We start from the raw sequence: 24,602 nt of genomic DNA on the forward strand, positions 1-24,602 counted from the left end.
TAATTATAACTCGATATTTATGTCGATAATATTTTAATTTTATTAACGATGAGTTTCATGATATTAGTGCTTTACCTTTTGCATTTTTATTATTAAATTTTATCGCATAATATATATTGTATTGATTATCAAATGAGAATCTTAAAAGAATTAATTTAAAGATGGAAAAAGTCCATGAAAGTCTGTCCACAATTTGGCTATCCAAAACCTAGCCCAATTTAACCTAAATAGGCCCATACGTTTCAGCCAAGTTCCCTAAACATAACTCAAATATTCACCCCTTATTCAATGACAAATTTGTCCAAAATAGGCCCAAACGCAGCAGCCCAACTACCCAATGAGCATACCCATTTCACTTATCTTAACCTAACCCATTTCACTTATCTTCCTCTTCCATTTTTGTGTATTAACTCAGTTTGTCAACAATGGAAGACTTTGGTCATTCCATTTTCGTGCAAATCTCAACAACTATCTGACTTTTAAAGATTCAATCAGCGCATGAGGTCAAAATACTTTTAATAGTTCTGATTTTCTCCATCGAAAAGCAGATTTGGCCAGTTTTTTATTCAAATTTCAAACGGGTCTTTTGATTCGATTTTGAAAAATCAAGACTCTCAAATCCCACCCAAATATTTACCTTCATGAACTCTAGCTTATTCTCTATAAATAGCAGCTTTAGCATTAACTTTGGGCATGTTTTTTGGAATCGATTTTCAGCCATCAATTCACAACCAAAAGCTGCCTGAAACAGCTCGCTTACTCTCAGAAATATTTAGCTTTCCATCTCTTTTGTTTTCTGTGGATTCTTGTGCGTGTTTTGAGTTTGAAGTAGGCAGAGTTCGAGCTTAGATTTGTGGTCAAGAAAGTTCCAGTTCACTGCTCGCAAATAGGTCAGTATCCATCTCCTTTTCTTCTGTCTGTTTTCGAATTTAAGTATGTGATTTTGTTTGGAGTATTCTTGTCATGCCTTTGTTTTGCTTTAATATTTTAGTTTCTGCTTTGACATGATTTTTCTACCTAAGAATTAGTGTACATAGTTAACATAGATTATGGATAAGTTTTTAAAGAGAAATTGTTGAATTGTTAACCACCAAACATGTGGTTAAATCTATCTTTGGTCTAGTTTTCCTGTTCTAAAGTTCCTTAGAACCTGCTTTGCTTGTTTTTTTTTACTTCAAAATATATATGAGAAGACTTAAAAATGAGTTATGAACGTTTGAAAGCAGCCACTGATTCATATATGTTCAAGCTAGCCAAGAGATTTGCGAGACTCTGTTTCTCTTCCAAAAAAGATAAATCTGTTCTTCTAGCTTCCCAAAAGTTTGTCTTACTTTGTCTTCTTGTTAACTATTAGTTGCTTTGATTAGAAATAAGAGAATACATAAGGTTTCTCTTCGTAATATCGACAGAATCTAAATGAATGTTTGTTATCTAGATATAAAAAATGCCCCCCAAATATTTGTTAGTTCCTTATCATAGATATGTTTATAAAAATGAGTTTTAAAATTACTAAAGTTCGTCGAATGGATTCATTGTAATAAAAGAATGCCTATTTATTTGGACGATGCGTATAAATGTGTTTGCTCCCTTCCATGATTACTGTGATACCCAAAACATTTGGTAATGATTTTCTAGACCAAGATTTTTTTTATTTATTATACTACAACAACAACAACAACAACAACAACTCAATGAAATCCCACAATATGGGGTCTGAGGAGGGTAAAGTGTACGCAAATCTTACTCCTACCAAGGTAGGGTAGTTGTTTCCAAAAGATCCTCGGCTCAATAAAATCATAAAAGCATAAAAAAAGGTCAGATAAGGCTAAGAAGTTCAAAGTGATATGAGAAATCAAATAACATAAGCGACACAGATAAAATAAAGTAATCAAAGTACAGAGAGTAATAGATAATAGCAGAAATCAGTGTACAAAAAATTATAGTTCGCTAATGCGCCTACTAATAAGGAAGAATAACGAGACTATGTACTAGCCTTCTACCCTAATGTGGGTCTTCCATATCCTCCTATCTAAGGTCATGTACTCGATAAGTTGTAACTGGGCCATGTCTTGTCTAATCACCTCTCTCTAATATTTCTTCGGCCTACCCCTACCTCTTTTGAAACCATCCATGGCCAATCTCTCACACCTCTGCACTGGGGCATCTGTGTCTTTCCTCTTTACATGCCCAAACCATCTCAGTCATATTTTCCGCATCTTGTTTTCCACCGAGGCCACTCCTACCTTATCTCGAATAACCTTATTTCTAATCCTGTCGCTCCTGGTATGCCCACACATCCATCTCAACATTCTCACTCAGAAACTTTCATTTTTTGAACGTGAGAGATCTTAACTGGCCAATACTCCGCCCAATATAACATAGCTGGTCTAACCACCACTTTGTAGAACTTGTGCTTAAGTTGTGGTGGCACCTTCTTGTCACAAAGCACTCCGAAAGTGAGCCTTTATTTCATCCACCCTGCCTCAATACGATGTGTGACATCATCGTCAATCTCCCCGCTGCCTTGCATGATAGGCCCAAGGTACTTGAAACTACTTTTTTTTTGGATGGCCTGGGCACCAAGCCTAACTTTCGTGCCAACCTCTTGAGGTATCTCACTGAACTTGCACTCTAAGTACTCTGTCTTGGTCTTACTCAGCTTAAACCCTTTAGACTCCAAAGTATGTCTCCAATCCTCCAGCTTAGCATTAACTGTACTATGTGTCTCATCGATCACGACTATGTCGTCCGCAAAAAGCATATACCACGATACCTTACCTTAAATTTATCGCGTCAATCCATCCATCACCAAGTCAAATAAAAATGAACTAAGAGCTGATCTTTGATGCAACCCTATCATAACTAGAAAGTGCTTTAAGTCCTCTCCTACTGTCCGTTCCCTGGTTTTGACACCCTCATACATGTCCTTGATTATCATAATGTACGCCACAGGTAAATCTTTAGCCTCTAAATATCTCCATAGTATCTCTTTTGGAACTTTATCGAAGCCTTTTCAAGGTCAATAAAAACCATATGCAAGTCCCTCTTCCTCTTCCTATACTGCTCCACCAGTCTCCTCATAAGATGAATGACTTCTGTAGTTGAGCGTCCTGGCATAAATTCAAACTGGTTATCTGAAATAGACACGCCTCTCCTCACCCTCATCTCCACCACTCTTTCCCACACTTTCATAGTATGGTTAAGAAGGTTGATACCTCTATAGTTGTTGCGGTTCTGGATATCCCCCTTGTTTTTGTATAGGGGGATCATTACGTCAACCTTCATTCTTTGGGCATCGTTGCCTTCTTAAAGATGACATTAAATAACCTACTCAGCCACTCCAAACCTACCGAGCTCACGCTCTTCTGAAATTCCCCAGAAATCTCATCAGGTCCGATCACTCTTCCCCAATGCACCCTACGAATAACACCCTTAACCTCCTCGACCTTAATATTCCTGCAATACCCAAAATCGTGATGCCTCGCTGTATGTTCCAAATCTCCTAACACAATGTCTCTATCTCTTTCTTCATTCAAGAGTTTATGGAAGTATGACTGACATCTCTGTTTAATGAGGGTCTCCTCTATCAATACTTTTCCATGCTCATCCTTAACGCACTTCACTTAATATACATTGCGTGCCCTTCTCTCCCACGTCCTATCTAGCCTGAACAATTTCCTATCCTCGTCTTTCTCTTCTAGTTCATAAATATTCATAAAATACAAAGGGTGAATATGAAATGACTTCATGTGATCAATTGCATGAAATGAATCAATTACATGATTGTGCAAGTGTATGAACTATTTATTGTGATTATGATTATGATTGTTAGATCGGGTACCATGCCGATACATATTGGATTGGGTACCATGCTGGTATATGTTGAATTGAATACCACACTGATATATATTGGATCGGGTACCGCGCTAATATATATTTTGGATCGAGTACTATACTGGTACATATTGGATCGGATACCATATCGGTACATATTAGATCGGATACCATATGGATATATATATTGGATCTGGTATAACAATGGTATATATTGAATAAGTGTCACACCGACGCACTAACTATTAGAATGGGTGTCATGACGGCACACTAACAGTTAGGGTATAGTTTCCATGAGAGGACCAAGTATGTGTTATGGTTCCTTGAGAGAACCAATAGATTGTTGTAACTATGATTAATCATGCCCATTATGTCAACTCATTCAAGTTAAGGACTGGAAGTCCAAGTGATGCTATTTTCATGATATGATTATGTATCAGTTGTTTCCCTATATTGTGGTTGTCTATTTTATTTCATATAATAAGGTATGAGGTTGTGTGTGATCAAGTTGAGAGTAATTGTTGTGTTGTTAAGTTGGGATTTGGTGATTTATAGTATGATTATGTTGTGATCCTATTGTTGTAAGTGATAATGAGAGTTGGGGGATAATGTCGGAGCTTCTGACTCCATGCAAGCCGCTATGGCGAGGTAAATCCCGCCATGGCTAGGCTACTATAAAAGGTTAGGTCCTACCATAGTGGTGCCAGCAACAGATTCATTTTAGAGAAGCCAAACCATTCTTGTTTAGCAGTCTTGCAACTGGATTACTGAATAGTCAAGGACCAGGGTGTTGGCGTTAGAGCTTGAGTAAGAGTGGTAGACCGATTAAGCAGACATAATGGTGGTTTGTATTTGAGAACTCTTCTATGTTATATAAGGGTTAGGTTATGATTAATGGTAGAGTTGTTAGCGGAATAAGGTAGGAGGCTGGAATCAAGTGTACTAGTTACAGTTCAGGTAATTGGGATGGTAAGAGTATATGGATAAGAGTTGAGTGGTACTTTTTCTTATGCCATGCTATCTTCTAAATATTCACTTTATATTATAAGGTGTATTTCGAGTCGATAGATGATGCCTATGTCACGACCCAACCCACCGGGCTGTGCGGACACCCACTCTGCACCCTAAGCGGGAGAACCCTTAACCATTCTAAGATAACATTCCAGAATTAAAGTCAAACTTAAGTATTTAAGCCAAAACTCTAGAGAAATTTATTTTCAAACTAGCTTACACAACGATACAAAACCCTCCAAGGATACTAGTTTAAATAGGCACAAGAACTTTACAGAAACAAGATACAATACAAGTGAAAGACACAGCTCCAACCATAGGAAAGGAAAAGGAGGAGCTGTCAAAAAATCATCTTCGCCTTCGCCTGGGAAATTCCACTGACCCTACAACCAGACTATGTCAAGTGGAATAGCAAGAGTAGTATCAGTACAAACAACACGTAACACGTACTGATAGGCATCATCGTACAATTAAATACCTACCACATAGTATATGAATAGAAAAATAAGAGAGATTATAATAGTTAAGCTTTATTAACTTTCCCACCCCGATCTATAGGTACACTCCTTACTCCCACCCTTAAGCTACTTACCACACTATGCTCTAGAGATTCACTATTTATTTTAGTTACAACTTACAAACTGTGGGTTATGGCCCCACCTGACTATTGTTCAATCACCCCAACAGCGCCCACCTAACAACCTTAGCCGCTCAATGATTTCACCCAGCTTCCACTAATATTGGTCCGATTGTCTCAAAACTAGGACCTAGCTATTCCACAACCACACTTCCACACTAACTCGGTCATAAGTAACCACTGCTACTACCAGTGTTGCTCGTGAACACTTCGATGATAAAACCATATGTGAGCATGACACTTCCAAATCTAAGCCTATGAACTTAGATTACTTCATACAACATGTATGTCACACCAAGCCTATCTCTTTATAACTAACACACCTCAACTCAAGGGTTCCTTCATAGGTCTTTCATCTAGGGGTTCATTTACAACCTTAACATTATTATTATATGCAAATACCGATGTCATCAGATCCTCTCATGGAATCATCCACACACACATATTTGGCCCTCTCAGGGGACCTAATCTAGTCATATATGTGTCCGAACGTGACACTCGATCCAAGAATGTGTCAGAATGTGACACTCAAAATAAATACGTGTCGGAATATGACGCCCAGTCCAAATATGTATCGGAATGTGATACCCGATCCAATTATGTAGATCAACCACAACTATCAACAACATGCCACTTTATGTCACCAAAAACAGATTCATCACAAATAAGCCGACAATTAATCATTGCATTAAGTCTAACCTATTTCCCTTAATTATACGCACCTATGCATATTATGAAGTAATTTAACAAGTATATGAAACACATACGAGAAATAAAATCAATACATACAGTACCAAACCTTTAAGTTTTATCATCAATAACTATTTAGTTTAATATTTCTGAACACAATACTATGCCCGCTATAAAATAACCATATGTATGTAATAATATAAATACAAATACACCTCTCTAATTATTACAACACCCTTTTATCTAGGTCACATTTGAATTAGACCCTAACACAACTAAAATTTTGCCCGTGTCCCATGACCACAACTTGATACGATTTCTCATTAAATTCCCTTCCATACTACACAATAGGTATAGATTTACTATCAGAAAAGAGAAGCCTAGCCTACCTGGGCGCCAAGCAACCGTGGAGGGACAATGCTGCTAAAATTCTTGGTTCCAGATGTTCTACAGGCAAGGCAAGATTGAATTTCACCAATTAAAAGTCTTCCAATGCTGAGATTCCCTCCCTTGTTTCTCCCAAGTCAAGAGCAGCCTTTTGGAGTATTTTTGCAATAACCCTCATCTCTAACCTCTCTTTGGAAGAAGTAGGGAAAATAAGAAAATCGCGACTTAAGTTTTTCTCCACATCCTCCCACTCTAGTAGCCATATTCCCGCTCTGGCGGGGTCGCTAAGGCGGGACCATCCCACTCTGGCGTGATGGTGGGACCCAATTGATTAAATTTCTTACAATTTCTTTTTAGTCATAATTAACGACGGTTCAGGTCGTTACAGCCTACCAATACATGTTATTTGTACTAATACTACTCTTGTTATGCCACTTTGCATAGTCTTGTTGCAGGGTTAGTGATGTTTCATAAGTGAAGATGATGATGATCTTCGACAACATCTACTCTTCCTTCCTTATGGTGGGAGCTATTTCTTATTTTATTTGGAAACTATACTCTTAAAAGCTCTTATAAATGTTTAGACTAGTTCCTTGGGGGGGGGGGGGGAATTCAGTGTATTTAACAACTATTTTTAATTATAAAAGAGATTTCTTATGTTTTCTTAACTTCCATATTGACTTGGTTTTAAAATTGGTGTAAGGGTTCTCCTATCTAGGTGTTAGAGTAGATACCCGCACGATCCGATGAATTGGATTATGACATAGACAGTGTTGATTCGGTCTAGTTGTGGAGATCCTCAGAGATGAGGGTGAGTTGATGGCGTCCTAGCTCAACCTATCTCATTTCGTATATAGTTTTGACTAGTATTTTGTATTCGAGACAAATTTATATTTTTTGGTCCACTTTTGGAACTTGTACTCATATAGTAGCTTTGTACTATAGACCACCAGGTCGTGGGATTGGATCTCTTATTTATGTATATGTTGTTGTTCTTCCTTTTTCCACTGTGTATCTTGTTTTATCGATTTAGCTTTCTCGTTGTTTGTTGTTTCTACCCAATATGCATGTTACTTATCATTCTAGGATATGGTTGACTTACCTACTAGTAGGTTATCGTAGGTACCATCATAATTCGAGGTTTTGAATCGTGACAATTTATGGGTAATCGAGTATAATAATCAAATTTAGATTAAGAAGTCTTACCCAAAATCAAGTTTAGAAAATCTCTTTGATAATTACCAAAGGTGAAGCTTTAAAATCCTCAAAAGTCGAAATGAAATCAAAATTTTGATTTCACTACTTATTTACATGGCATTATTGCCCTTTGTGATCACGATAGGGACATCTGCAATCACAAATTGAAGAGATTGTGAGGCTCCTTATGAGACCAAGATGCCATAGTTTTCCCTCATATGCAATCATGACTTATTCCCTTGCAAACATGATGGCTTGTACAAGTATTAAGAAAAACAAAATCTGGTGCTATCAAAAATGAATTTTTGGTTCAAAACTCACTCAAACCCCTTGGGTCCTAACTTAAACCTCACAAATAAGTCTCAAATGGTTTATATAGCTTCTGCATATCCATGGATAACAAAACAGAATGTTAATATCACAATCCGAAATCCGGGCGTGATGGAACTTATCCTTTTCCACCGGACAAGTCGGCATAAACCCACCAAATGCGGAAGATAAAAGTGAAAAATAATTTAGATAGATAAATATAGATAAAGGGAAAATTTAGTCAACTACAAAAATCCCCCACATGCTAGTTGTCACATGTACAAGCCTTCTAATTACAAGATACAAAATAAATACAAGTCTCAATCTTTGTTTCTCGAATAGAACAAAATAATAAGAAAGAAGAATAGGAAAGATGGTCGGCATCAACAGCTACCTATCAAATCACCTTAGAAGCCTCGGATGAAAATAAGAAAAACTGGGTCATTGTCTGGGCTTAGAACCTACCCAAGTGTATTTAGCAAAGTGAGTACCAACAATGCGGTACCCAACAAGTAAACAAATAAGACTAAGCAAAGCTAGAAAAATACATGCATTCCTGCCACATCATCCAACCCCCAAATTACAACATGCTCCTTCACTCGAAACTCAATTTTGAACTCGTTTGCCCAGTGAAATATCATTTCTGCTCGGTAAATAATTATTTCTTATTTCGCAATAAAAGTTCAATATTGGCTTAGCGAAAATGCACCAAACTTTGCAGATAAGTCCTATAATTCATGCTCAAAATTTCAGAAGTGAAAAAGATATATTTAGGATCCTTGTGTTATGGGTAACCTGATTTTGGCATAAATTTGTTGATTCATCAATTATTTTTATCATATTAACTGCGTATAATTTGGTTTTTTCTGATAAAATTAAAGTTTGCTAAATTAAGGATTTCAAGGTCGATTTTAACTCCATTTTTGATGAAATTGGATATTTGAACTTTCCTAAAAATTGATAAGATATCTTTCAAGAAATATTTCAGATTTGAGTCAGGGTTTTGAATTTGGATATTGAGGATTTTCTCAAGAACATGAATTTTATTGAAATCAGTGTTTGAGGGCTAATTTCAACTCCAAATTCAAATTGGTTTTTAACATTAGTTTCTAAATACTTCAAGGATCATTTTCATATAAAAGATTATGGATTTTCTATTCATTTACGAAATTGGGTTTTTCGGGTGTTTTGGGTCAGATTCGATCTGATTTTCAAAAATATTGATTTGGGTATCATTAGACTCGTGTTCTTATTAAAATTATTTATTTGACTAGATTACATTGATTTGGAATACCAAAGAAAGGAGAAGGCTCAAATCCCGAAGTGATTGCTTGATTATTTGAGGCAAGTGAACTTCTAAAACTTTGTTAGAATCCTCGAATTTCCTTTCTTGTATGTGTTAGAGAGTAATGGGAATGAGGTGATGGTTTATGCATTCATAGGAGTTGATCTTAATAAATAAATGGGGTTAATAAAAATATAAAGTTTTGATATGACCGTGATTGAAAAGTGTAAAATTCTTGATATTGACATTGATATAAATCTTATGATAAACCTTGATAGTCCTATTCTGAGTATGAATTGCTTGAACTTGTCATTTCTTCATTATTGTGTGAATATTTTGAATTGCATTTCGTTCTTGGACACTGTAATGAGATGGATAGTGTGATACCGAGGTCATTGCCGGCAAGAGTGTGATACCGAGATCTTTTCCGATGAGAGTGTGATGCCGATGTCATTGCTGGCGAGAGTGTGATACCGAGGTCATTTTCGGTGAGAGTGTGATGCCAAGGTTTTTTCGGTGAGAGTGTGATGCCGAGGTCATTGCCGACGAGAGTGTGATACCAAGGTCATTTTCGGCGAGAGTGTGATGCCAAGGTCTTTTTCGGTGAGAGTGTGATAACGAGGTCATTGCTGGTGGGAGTGTGATGCGAGTTATTTCTGGTGAAAGTGTGATGCTGAGGTCATTGTTGGCGAATGTGACTGATGCTCGATTATTGATTATGACTAAGAATCCTTGCATACTTATTTCTGGTGTATTGACTCTTGTGGTTGATTCATATGATACTTGTGATTTCTGTCTTGTGATGACTTAACTGCGATTATGGAACATATTTAAACTGTGTATTGTGAAATCTAGGTTGAGTTGATTTTCTGTGCAGATTGTAGTTATGGAGGTTCGGTTGGGAGGAAAGGAGTTCATGTATTCTGTAGATTTTCTTTGTTTTGTTAGTTGAATTTATAGGTACCGTTTTGGTTGGTACTCACTCCTTACCTTTACAGTTGTATAGGTTCTGAGCTCGAAAACTGAGTTTGAGATATTCATTATCCTCCGAGGCTTTGAGGTGACTTAGAGAGGTAGCTGATTGACGTCCAACGATCTCCCTTGTTCCTTTTTACTTTATGCTTTGTTCTATTTGAGATACAAAAATATTTGAGACTTGTATTATCTTTTATTTCATATTTATTAGTGGCTTGTACATGTGACAACCAGATTTTGGTAGTTATTTGAGATTATTTAAGACTTCCACTTTTGTTTATTAGATATACGTAATATTTTCGCAGTATCTCCTATAATTCTTGGGTTTAGGCTGACTTGTTCTGGTGGGATAGGACAAGTGCCATCACACTCAATTTTGGGTTGTGACAGTTAAATCTAAAATTCACAATCAGGTTGAAACATTACTAAAGTAAACAACAAAATAATAGGAGACATTTTTTAATTGAGCATTGAAAAAAATAAAATATAATTTTGTGGATAATATAGGTATTTTTTTATTTTATTTTTTTCACTCAGTGTTTGATACTCACTTTGCCATCAAACTAATATAGATTTGAGGTGGAAAATATTATTTTGGGTTCCACTACCACAATATTAGATATTAATACTAATAGGACAAATAAAATGAAATTAGTTTCAAACTTTATCACTAATTTTCCACTAAATATCATTGTCATGACCCGGGCCTAGGGCCTAGACGTGACACGGCGAATGAGACATCCGGAGGTGCCTCACCCAAGCCTCTTAGCATTCGTTAAGCATATCATTGGTAATGACATACGATGATAAACGGAAAGTAAATAAATAAAAAGGGAACCAGGACTAAGGGAAATATCGTGGAACAATAGTCCTTAGCAACTTCAAAATATTTTCCATTTATGTCCCAGCATACCTCTATTAATAGACTTGGCAGGAGCTAAGACATGTCCCTAGATCAACCTCAAAATAAGTGTCAAGAAATGTCTTCATAAAAGTTTTAATGTTTTACAAAACATGAGCTTAGAATATAAAGGAGGTTATTTCCGGAACATGGGAACTCACCACAAGCAATCTTCAAACTAATTTGAGCTAGCCACGTGGAGGAGGTCGAGGAGAGACATCGGTTCCTACATGATGATATCATGTAGGCAAAAGTATGCGTTAGTATTTTGAATGTACTAAGTATGTGAGTATGCTACGAAATGAAGAACATAAGAGGAACATGAACAAGCAATGTGCATAATGAGTGCATACATTAAACATCATCATAAGAAACCTTAAAACATTCATTTTGTGGAGAAGTGACCTTAACCGACATTTAAGACCATGGGAGCTATTACATGGAATCCAACCTAACTTCCTATGTTGGCACGGGGAGTCTACTTGCCGGGTAGGACTCCGTCAACTTTAACGTTCTTTAACTTTAACTTTATTGGCTAATTGTGGATCCACTAGCCTAAATAGCCTACAAGGGCTCCTATGTTGGCGCATAGTTAATGCAATATGAGACTTTACTTAAGGACCCCTTAGGTCAAGTCCCCATCTACATGCTATATTCGGTGCTAGGTCAATCACATGGAATAACATTTAAATATCATAATAACATAAGCGTTGTATAACTTTCGACATCAAATCATCATCGGTGGAATAGCTCATTAAAACATTTCATTTGATGCAAATATATGAGAATTGTCCTTTCATATTGAATCCTTTCTTTGGCTAAAATTCCTTCCATCTTCATTCAATCATTTCACAAGACTCCCTTAAACATAAACATTTGCTCATAAACTTTCAATTCAACTCCATGAATACATAGGGAGACTAGGTGGGTTCAATTCATAAAGACCTTCAAATACTTTTGAAGAATACTTGTATGCATGAGAGTGATATAAATACATCGAATCAAACATCTTAAAACAACCCACCATATACACTTTAAAACTACCTTTCAAGACTTCATATAGGATCACTAACAAAAAATTTCATTTCATAAATGAGAGTCAATATATCAATTTGAACACAAAAAGCTTCAAATATACCATAATATATGCATTTTGAATCATCATGGAAAATTCCATAAGGATTCATCATTTGGAATTTGAAACATCAAGTTGAGAAAATATTTGGGCTCCATGGATGGAAGAACCCATGGATGAAAACCCTCATACCTTAGAGTGAAACTTTAAGAAAACTTGATTCTTGGTCTTCAATGAGGAGCCTAGAATCCTATGTTAGTAAACGAAGAATTGGGTGATATCAAATCCTATGTCCTTTGAGTTTGATAGGAAAATTGGAGGGGATGATTTGAGAGAGAGGAGGATCAAGATTAGGGTTCTTTAGAGGTGAAAGACCGAAAATAAATGACCCAAAATGCGTCCAAGTTCGTATATATGGATATTGAGTAATTTTTCTAAAATGCCCCTACAAAATTTGGAAAACTGGACAAGTCCGCGACAGGTCCACGATGCGGATGTGTCACGCACCTTTCTGTTCGACAAAAAATGAAATCTGGAAAAATTGTCAAAGTTTGCTTTAGGTCCGCGACACGGACTTATCGCGGACCTCTCTGGTCAACCAAGCATAACTTTGGACTTCGAAATCAGAAAATACAATCTTGGTGGCGTTGGAAAAAAGACTCAAAGACCTTTAATTTGATAGTTTATAGGCCACCCAATTCTTTATATTCTTGGAGATATGGTCGTTTGAAATTGACCCTTATACGAACTCATTCGGAAACTTAGCTGATAAAAATTATTTGGAATTGGCTTGGTGTTAGAGATCCCTTATGACCCTAAAACACATCTAATACTCTTAAAATACTTAGGAATTGATCTTAATTCATATATACAACTAAAAGTCACCGAGTTCAATCCTATACGCCTAAAAATAAATGGTTCGAGTCTTGGCATAGAAATTTTTGAGATGTTACAATCATGTGAGTAATAATATTTTCGATTAATTAATCGATAAATATGAGAAATTTATTGTTTAACTGCATAATTGATTCATCGCTAATTCCGATTTTTTAGTAGTGATAAAAAGAAGACAATGAACTTACCTTTCAAAATTGTAATTTTAATAATATTTTTGTATTTTCTTGAGAAAAGGTTTCTATATTACCATCTAATTACGGTTCTTTCCTTTATTGATCGAAATAATGATTGTGAGATAAAGTGAGCCTGCCTGCAAGTAAATTTTGTAATGATTATACGTATAGACATTTTAGTAATCTAAAATTCACTTGTATAAGGTGATAATTTTCTCTCCAAAATGATATAATTTATTGGTCATTTAAGTGGTACAAATGACTTTCTTGAACAATCAACTTCATCTACCCATTTTAATTTAGAAGATGTCAAAAGGCAAGTAAATATATGTGATAGTAATGATTTATATAATCTATCATTACATTATTTTGACATATATTCTTTTATCTGTTACACATATTTCCTAAGAAAATTAAAGTTTTTGTTAATAAATGATTTTATTAAAGGACGAAATGATCTTATTTAAAGCGAACTAGCTAAATAGTTTCATATTTATGGCCATCTAAACAACCCATGTTCCTCTTTATCTGATTTTAAATTTGTTTCTTCATTTATATTTTTGTTTTCTCTATAAAAGTATATTTATATTTTTTTTTAAATTATTATTTTAATGATGCTTGTTTGAAGTGAAAAAAATATCGTTCAACTTTTGATTGCTATTTTGGTCTCTCAACTTTTAAAATTAAGCTTTTCCACTTATAAAAAAGTAGCATGTATATATATATATACATATATATATATATATATATATATATACACACATATATATATAGAGAGAAATTTTAGTTATATTTATTCTCAATAATTCGATGGAGATATATGATTACTCAATCAACATCAATAATATTTTTATTGCATTATTTTATTTAACAACGAATTTGGCAGGTACAAAGACTTTGAGTACTTCCTGAAGCAGCACAAACACAATTATGAGGCATCGAACTTGCTGGCCAGTGAAATAGAGCTAAATTTCCACAACTAATATTAGCACATACGTCATTAACCGTAAAAGTTCCTGGACAAAATTTAAGATCACCTGATACAAAACAATGAGAAGATTACACAATAATCGATATGATTAAAAAAATGAATAATGAAAATATTTATTCGAACGGGCAATTATAGATAAAATATATCCATATGCATTGAAGAAAAAACTCATACCTATTGAATTTTCAAACAGACAGAAAAATATTGCCATAGAGAAAAGAAAAAACATAGTAAAACTCTTCATGTTTTTTCACTATTGAACTTTTGTATGATATGAAAGTATGAATTGTTAATTTCATTTAGGACTCTTATATAGGGGCTGAAGGAAGATATGAAAGTATGGTATTAGTTTATATAAGGCTAGTAAATCTATAATTTTTAAATTACTTGCTATAAAATACAAATGATTTATGGTACTAGTTCAAATAAGGCTAGTAAATCTACCTCTTTAAATTACTTGTTATAAAATACAAATGAACTTATAGTTTGTTGAAATAACGCCTGTAAATTTATAAGTTTTAAATTAATGGCAAAAAGAATACAAATCATATTACGGTATTAGTTCAGATAAAACTAGCATTCATGTAATATTAAGTTATTTAAAAACAAACACACAAAGTAACTATTTTGTGCCCGTTACATACTTACCGAGATAGTAATAGTATGTATGAATTACCAAATTTTAGTTTTTATATTACTTATATTCTATGTTATTTATGTTGATTATTTCTTTTTGTTTAATTAGAATCAGAGGTAGACCCGCGTGTATGTGTAAGGGCACATGTTAACTTCGGGAAAAGTTATGTATGTATGTCTTTATATAGCTTGAGATACAAAATATATTTTACATTAGGCATTATAAGAACACTAAAATTAATTGGTGCACTGGTTTAAACTCTGCACCCCTCAATTTTAGGTGATAGGACTGGTTTGAATCCCTTCGGTACTTTTTTTGTTGCTTTTTTTCTTTTTCATCTAAGAACCTTAAAAATCGTTGGTGGAGTACACATCATCATCAAATTATGGGTTCGTCTTTGTTTATACAATCTCAATGACTAGAATATGAACAACCCACTAAGGCTACTACCGCTAAGGTGCCTACATGCACCACTGAGGAGCCTTGAATCCTTTGAGTTTGATAGAAAACATGGAGGGGATGATTTGAGAGAGAGGAGGATGAAGATTAGGGTTCTTTAGAGGTGAAAGACGGAAAATAAATGATCCGAAACGCGTCCAAGTTCGTATATATGGATATTAGGTAATTTTCCTAAAATGCCCTAATAAAATTTGGAAAACTAGATAAGTCTGCGACAGGTCCGCGATGCGGACGTGCCGCGCACCTTTCTGTTTGACAAAAAATGAAATCTGGAAAAATTGTCAAAGTTCGCTTTAGGTCCGCAATGCGGACTTGTCGCGGACCTCTCTAGTCAATCAAGAATAACTTTAGACTCCAAACTCAGAAAAATATATTATTGGTGGCGTTGGAAAGAAGACTCAAAGAACTTTAATTTGATAGTTTATGGGCTATTCAATTCTTTATATTCTAGGAGATATGGTTGTTTGAAGTTGACCCTTATACGAACTCATTCGGAAACTTAGCCGATAAAAAATATTTGGAATCGACTTTGTATTAGAGATCCCTTATGACCCTAAAACACCTCTAATACTCTTAAAATACTTAGAAATTGATCCTAACTCATATATACAACTAAAACTCACCGAGTTCAATCCTATACGCCTAAAAAGAATGGTTCGAGTCTTGGCATAATTTTTTTTGAGATGTTACAATATCTCCCTCTTGGAAACATTCGTCCTCGAATGAGAATCACTAACATAAAAAGGACATGGCACGAGGACTAGCAACCCAACATATATACAATGACACTTGAAATGCATCAAACATGAAATCTCTATACTTTAGCATAAATTATAACTTTAAAATTCAACTTCATGAATATGCAAGCACATGAGGACTTAGAAAAACTGAAACATAAAAGCATTAAACATTTGAACATGAATGACTTATTACCGTAGTCTTGAGTAGAATGAAAGAGATGAGGATAACATTTCATCATATCCGCTTCTGCTTCCCATGTAGTACTTTCGACTTGTTGATTCCTCCAAAAGACTTTAACAGAGGCAACTCCTTTGTTCCTCAATCTCTTGACTTGCCGATCTAAAATCTCAACCGAATTCTCTTCATAGGTCAAATTCTCTTCAAAAATCACTACCTCCAAAGGCACTATGGAACTAGGATCTCCCACACATTTCCTCAACATAGAAACATGGAACACCGGATGAATTGGGTACCACGATCCGAAATAATGGACAATGGCACACCATGCAACCTCACCAACTACCGAATATACAACTTGGCATAATTTTCTGTACTATAGGAAGTCTTAACCTATAGAAAGTGAGCTGACTTAGTCATTCTATCAACAATCACCCAAATCGAATCATGACGCTTTCGGGTATAAGGCAAACCCACTAAAAAATCCATATTCACATCTTCCCACTTCCAAGTAGGGATTTCAATGTCTTGGGATAGGCCACCCAACCTTTGATGTTTGCCCTTCACTTGTTGGCAATTCGGACATTCGGACACGAACCTCACTATGTCCTTCTTCATGTCACCCCACCAATAGAACTCTTTTAAGTCTCGGTACATTTTCGTTGAACCGGGATAAATGGAGTATGAAGAAATGTGAGCCTCCTTCAAAATCAAGCTCCTTATGCCATCCACATATGGAACACATACTCGACCTTGGTAGTATAGCACCCCATCCCCCTCTTGAGAAAAAACCCCTACCTTCTTTTCCTTCACCAACTTCTTTAATTCAAAAAACATCGAGTCAAGATCTTGGGTTGACTTAACATGTACCATCAAAGAGAATTTGGACCCGTTTTGAACAACCATGCCACCATTATCGGTACCACACAACTTCACCCCTAATCTAGCCAACCGGTGAACATCTTTCACCAACTCCCTCTTCTCTTCATCAACACGGGCTACACTCCCTATAGACACTCTACTAAGTACATCGTCAACCACATTGGCTTTACTCGGATGATAATGCACACTCATGTCATAGTCCTTGAGGAGTTCTAGCCACCTCCTTTGTCTTAGATTAAGGTCCTTTTGGGTGAACACATATTGAAGACTTTTATGATCGATATACACATCTACATGCACCTCATAGAGGTAATGCCGCCAAATCTTCAAAGCAAAAACAACGGCCGCTAATTCAAGATCATGGATAGGGTAGTTACGCTCATGTACCTTCAATTGCTTAGAAGCATAGGCTATGACCTTGTCATTTTGCATTAAGACACTACCCAAACTGATTTTTGAAGCATCACAATAAACCACAAACCCTCTTAATCCTTCCAGTAGAGTCAAAATAGGAGCGGAGGTAAGTCGATCTTTCAAGGTTTAGAAACTCTTTTCATACTCATCTGTCCAGATGAATTTTGCTTTCTTTTGGGTCAGTTTCGTCATAGGAGATGAGATGGAAGAAAACCCTTCGATGAACCTTCTATAGTACCCGGATAGACCCAAGAAGCTCCTAATGTCTGAAAAAGACAATAGTCTAGGCTAATTCTCGACTGCCTCTATTTTCTTAGAATCTACCTTGATCCCATCATCGGACACTACGTGACCAAGAAATGCCACCTCCTTTAACCAAAATTCACAATTACTAAATTTTGCAAATAATTGTCTATCCCTAAACGTTTGAAGCACATCTCTTAAGTAATTTTTATGTTCTTCCTCACCCTGAGAGTAAACCAAAATATCATCAATGAAGACCACTACAAAACTATTAAGGTAAGGTTTGAACACCCTATTCATCAAGTCCATGAACGCCGTCGGTGCATTCGTCAATCCAAAACTCATCACTACAAACTCGATGTGACCATACCTTATTCAGAAAGCCATTTTGGGGATGTCACACTCCCTCAACCGTAGTTGATGATAGCCGGACCGAAGGTCAATCTTGGAAAAGTGACTTGCCCCTTAAAATTGATCAAACAAGTTATCTATTCTAGGGAGTAGATATTTATTCTTAATGGTCATCTTATTTAATAATCGGTAGTCTATGCACATATGAAATGACCCATCCTTCTTTCTCACAAATAACATGGGAGCACCCCATGGTGAAGTACTTAGTCTTATGAACCCCTTTTCTAACAAGTCCTCTAATTGTTCTTTTAATTCTGCCGGGGCCATCCGATATGGAGGAATAAAGATAGGTTGGATATAGGGGAGGAAATTGATACCAAAATCAACTTCCCTTTCGGGAGGGACACCAGGAAGGTCATCGGGGAACTCATTGACTATGGGAGCCGACTCAAGAGGGGGACTTTTAGAATCAATATCCCTAACCCTCACAATGTGGTAAATACAACCCTTAGGAATTAATTTTTTGGCCTTAAGATAAGAAATAAACTTACCCTTCACCACCGAATCATGATCCTCCCATTCAATAACGGACTCATTTGGAAATTGGAACTTGACTCGATGAGTTCTACAATCTATAGAAGCATAAGATGCATGTAACCAATCCATCTCAAGAATGATATCGAAATCTACCATATCAAGCTCAATGAGATCACAAGGAATAACTTTATGCAAGATAGACATGGGACAACCCCTATAGACCTTTCTAGCAATAAATGATTCACCCACGGGGGTAGACACCAAATAAGGCTCTAATAATATTTCGGGTGACACATCAAACCTATTTGCTAAGAATGAGGTAACAAATGACAATTTCGCACCGAGATCCAACAATGCATATACATCAAAATTAAAAACCTTTAACAAACCGGTAATAACATTTGGTGCTTCATCAACCTCTTGTCTCCTATGTAATGCATAGAAACTGTTAGTGCGTTGACCACCTCCTTGAACTTGTTGGCCATAAGCAACTTGGCCTTGAGGCGTACCTTCACCACCACTTTTACAATCCCGAGCATGATGACCCAGCTTGCCGCATTTAAAGCACGTGTTTAAGCCCGCCAAGCACTCCCCTTTGTGGGTCTTCCCACACTTTCTACATGAGGGAAAACCTTGGGTACCAATGTTATCTCTTGGGACCATTAAGTTAGGCCCCTTGTCTTTGTTGAATTTGGGAGTGGGAGAATTTGTGGAACCTTTCCCCACGAACCATTGACCACCTTGTCCCTTGCTAATGCCACCATAATCGGACCTTTGAGGGTTAAACCCTCTACTATCCACTCTAATCTTTTTGAACCCTCTAGACCTTTCCCTCAACTTCTCTTCTTCGATTTGTTCGGCATAAGTCATTAACCGGGAGATGTCCATCTCCTTGACCAATATGGCCATTTTGCACTCTTTGGACACCAAGCTTGAAACACCAGAAACAAACTTACTCATCCTTGCCCGGGAGTCGAAGACCATGAAGGGAGCATACTTGGACAACCTTGTAAATTTGAGGGCATATTCCCTCACACTCATGCTTCCTTGTTGGAGGTTGATGAACTCTTGGACCTTGGCCTCCTTTAACTCCAATGGAAAGAAATGGTCTAAAAAGGTACCTTTGAACTCTTTCCATTCAATCGGCCCCACTTCCTCACCCCTCTTCACAACCCATTGCTCGTGCCATACTCGAGACATACCTTTGAGTTGATAGGACACTAGTTTGGACTTTTCATTTGATGGAACACCCAAGATTGACACAATCCGATACACTTCCTTGGTGAACTCCATAGGGTCCTTATCTAGTTTAGAACCATCAAAATCCGGTGGATTCATCATTTGAAACTTCCGAATCTTAGTGGCCAGATTTTACATTTAGGGAGGGGGAACACATTAACGCCCTTGGTTGGCCATAGCTTGAGCCAACAACGTGATGACGTTTTAGAACTCGGCATGGGTTACCCCTTCCTCGTGATGTGGGATATCCAAAACTAGAAGAGGTCGGTCCTCATCGTTAATCCTTTCCCTTTAAGGTGGTCTTTCGAGAGGCATCATCTAAGAAAACACAAAATAGGTCGTTAGTTAGAGAAAGACTTAGGAAACTCTGAGGCACGACATGAATTTGAAATAAGTGAAAAACTTTCCTAAACGTCTCATAGTTTCCCATTCATAATTGTGGCGCACTTCACAAACATGAACAAGACCCTATTTGACGTGGTATGTTGGACTTCTGAGAACCATTTTAAAACTTCGTGCTCTGATACCACGTTTTTCACGACTCAGGCCTAGGGCCTAGACGTGACACTGCGAATGAGATACCTGGAGGTGCCTCACCCAATCCTCTTAGCATTCATTAAGCATTTCATTGGTAATGACATACGATGACAAATGGAAAGTAAATAAATAAAAAAGGAACCAGGACTAAGGGAAATATCGTGGAACAATAGTCCTTAGCAACTTCAAAATATTTTCCATTTATGTCCCAGCATACCTCTATTAATAGACTTGGCAGGGGCTAAGACATGTCCCTAGCTCACCCTCAAAATAAGTGTCAAGAAATGTCTTCATAAAAGTTTTAATGTTTTACAAAACATGAGCTTAGAATATAAAAGAGGTTATTCCCGGAACATGGGAACTCACCACAAGCAATCTTCAAACTAATTCGAGCTAGCCACATGGAGAAGGTCGAGGAGCGACGTCGGTTTGTCACGCCTCGAGAGGGTACCCTAAACGTGACTGGTACTTAGGAACCCTTTCTAGCTCCCAAGCAAACCACATAGCCTGATCACACATCCGTTCATTTATTCAATCAGCGGAAGACTTAAAATAAAGAGAATATTTGGTGGACAAATCCAAAATCAACAATCTAACTCAAGAAAGAAAGGCCATGGGCCAACAAATCAAACTTCAATCTTTTTCATTAAAATAGTTTGACAAGAATAATTTCAAGAAAATAAAATATTCAATCGACCCATTACTATCTAGTATATGAAGCCTCTATCACTACTATCTAATTGGTGCCAATGACATGTTCATGACTACCTTAAATCAAAATGAAAAGGGCTAACTCGATGCAAGAATGATATAAGCGGTGTCCTCCGAATATAGGGAAGGACTCACCAATACGCTGAGTGTGTATAGATCCTCAATGGTGCTTCTATTGACGATCTCTTAAACCTGTCTCTACATCATGAAATGATACAGGTCCAAATGGACATCAGTACATGGAATGTACGAGTATGTAATATGGAAGAATGAAACATACCTCAAGGAAGAATAACGTTGGTTCAAATATCTCAACTCAAAAAGATAAGATAGACTCAATCAAAGTGTCATAAGTCTAAAGTAAGAATACAATTTTTAGACAAAGACCAATCATATACCATACAATCCAATCCAATCCAATCATGTATAATATCCAATCACATATCATTTAATCCAATCCAATCATACACAATCCAATCACATAGCATCCAATCCAATCCAACCATGTATATTCTGATTCAATCCAATCCAAGCATATGCAATCAACTCAATCATCTACAATCACAATCAAACCAATCATATCAAGCACAATCCATTCAATTGGGAGTTTCTCTAACCGATAACTATCACCATATGAGCGAGTGATAGTACAACAAGCCGACGTTGTTACCACGTCCGTTCATACCTTGCCAGGGTATGGACGAATCAATCAATCATGGATCCAATCCAACTAAGTCCTATCATGTCAGGACAGTAATTTAGGAAGCATCTGACTTTAATAGTTCAATCCTCTCCTACGTTTGACGACGTAGTTTATTGGTTCGAGTATGGACTATACTCTTACCCAATTCAGTGCTCGATACTCCTCCTAGGACTCAATATGCTCATATCTATCAGGTGAGTAAAATACTCAAAATACTCATTTAGTCTCATCGGACTCTTTCAAATCAACTCATTTAGTCTCATTGGACTCTTTCAAAACTCAATCAACTCTGGCCTCATTAGACCTTCTTTCAAATTGACTCATCTCAAACCATTAAACTCTTCTCTTTAAAATTGGTACAATCTCAACTCAATCTCCAAAAATTGATATTTTTAAAGTGAAAATGCCCAACTCATTTATACTCAAAATACTAATGTTCAAAATAATTAAAAAACTTCTCAAACTCAACTCATGCTTAAACTGTTTTAAATCATAGATGGAAATAATCATTCTTTAAACTCAAAATAGTATATAAATAGTTTATGCAAAAATATTCACAAATCATTTATTTAAAACTCCTTCTCAAAAGATCATTTATTTTTAAAATGTTCATAAGAATCCAATCAACTCAAATTATGAAAATCATATATCACATAATCACATTAGACTCCAATCCACTTCATCACACAACATCCTCATCCACATAACCTCTTCATTCACATCGTCGTCAAATATCATCATTTACATCATCATCAAACATCTTCATCACATCATCATCAAACATCATCATCACATCATCATCAAATATCATCATTTACATCATCATCAAACATCATCATTAAACATCTATTCCAAAATCCTTATTTAATTCTATATTCCATTTATAGAAACGAAAGTGACATTCTAGCTCTACCAACGGTTCATTTCTTTTTATGCCATTCACATTGTAACTACCCAATCTTCATATAACTCAAAATCATCTTCATCAAACTCAAGTAAAAGAATACCTCATTTCACTATAAAATTAATGTTGTTTTTATTATACATAAAAACCATCAATTTCCTCCTCAAGGCAATTCATGACCAAAAATAAATCTCATCTTGGTTTCATGTAAATGAATACATGAATCCATACTCTCAACAAAGTCAACTCAAGAACATAATTAATACATTTTAGTAATATTCTATAGTTTAGGAAATTTTAAGAAAACCTTCATAGGAGGTTCAAATCTTTCACAACTTCTATCTAACACATCTATGGACATATGAAAGGACTCAATCCATATTTTAGGTTAGCCTTACATACCTTGCTTGAAGATCATGTCACTGAAAACCAAGACTTGACTTGAAGATCTTGAATCCTTGAAATATTGAGGACAAATCTTGTTGGAGATGTTTGAGAGAGAAGAGAATGGAGATTAGGGTTTTTAGAGAGAGGCACAAGACTAAAAATATGGTCCAAATCATCCAAGGCTAGAGTATATATAATTAGGGAAAAAGTCCAATTTGCCCTTCCTCAAAATCTGGAAAACTGGGCAAAATTCTTGATGGCGCTATAGTGGCGCGTCGCACCACTACAGCGCCAAGCCAAAATAAGCTTAAAACCTGTATATCTGATAGTGGCGCATCGCGCCAAGGAACAAACTACTGAGGCTATTTTATGGCGCTATAGTGGCGCGTCGCGCCCTTACAGCGCCAAGCCTAAGTTTTCTGGGTTCTAGGAAATAGGCTTAAAAACCCTGTACATCTCCTAGTGGTGCACCGCGCCAGGGACCAAACTACTGAGGCTTATTCCTGGCGCGATAGTGGCGCATCGCACCACTGCGGCGCCAATCCCAGGCTTTCTGCAGTCACAACCCAGGCCTGAAATTTCGGCAGTACTAGTCCATCTTAGGATAGTCATAACTTTTGACTCTGAACTCCAAAATTTACCATATTGGCGGTGTTGGAAAGAAGACTGAAATACCTTTAATTTAGTAGGTCGTGGGACACCCAATTCATTATATTCTAGGATATATACTCGTTTGAAGTTGACCATTATACTAACTCATCCAAAAACTTAATCGATTGGAGTTCTTTGGACTCAACTTGGTGTTAGAGATCCCTTATGACCCCTAAACACATCTAACACACTTCAAATACTTAGAAATTAATCCTAACTCATGTGTAGAATTACAAGTCCTCCGGTTTGAGTCTACACACACATGAAGAAATATTCTAATCTTTGCGAAAAATATTTCGGGGTGTTACAGGTTCCTATATGGTGATATCATGTAGGCAAAAGTATGCGTTAGTATTTTGAATGTATTAAGTATGTGAGTATGCTACGAAATGAAGAACATAAGAGGAACATGAACAAGCAATGTGCATAATGAGTGCATACATTAAACATCATCATAAGAAACCTTAAAACATTCATTTTGTGGGGAAGTGACCTTAACCGACATTTAAGACCATGAGAGCTATTACATGGAATCCAACATAACCCCTTATGTTGGCACGGGGAGTCTACTTGCCGGGTAGGACTCCGTCAACTTTAACGTTCTTTAACTTTAACTTTATTGGCTAATTGTGGATCCACTAGCCTAAATAGCCTACAAGGGCTCCTA

The 24,602-nt window shown here is 36.4% G+C and overlaps 1 long non-coding RNA gene across 1 annotated transcript; it reads left to right on the forward strand.

Annotated features, from left to right (window-relative positions):
* Window positions 1-401: 401 nt before the first annotated feature.
* Window positions 402-7,555, forward strand: LOC129899226 (uncharacterized). The gene is made up of 2 exons (XR_008769491.1): window positions 402-890; window positions 7,004-7,555. It is a non-coding gene; the product is annotated as an uncharacterized LOC129899226 (long non-coding RNA).
* Window positions 7,556-24,602: the final 17,047 nt, after the last annotated feature.

This window comes from Solanum dulcamara, chromosome 8 (assembly GCF_947179165.1).
Source record: "Solanum dulcamara chromosome 8, daSolDulc1.2, whole genome shotgun sequence".
NCBI classification, from domain to species: Eukaryota; Viridiplantae; Streptophyta; class Magnoliopsida; order Solanales; family Solanaceae; genus Solanum; species Solanum dulcamara.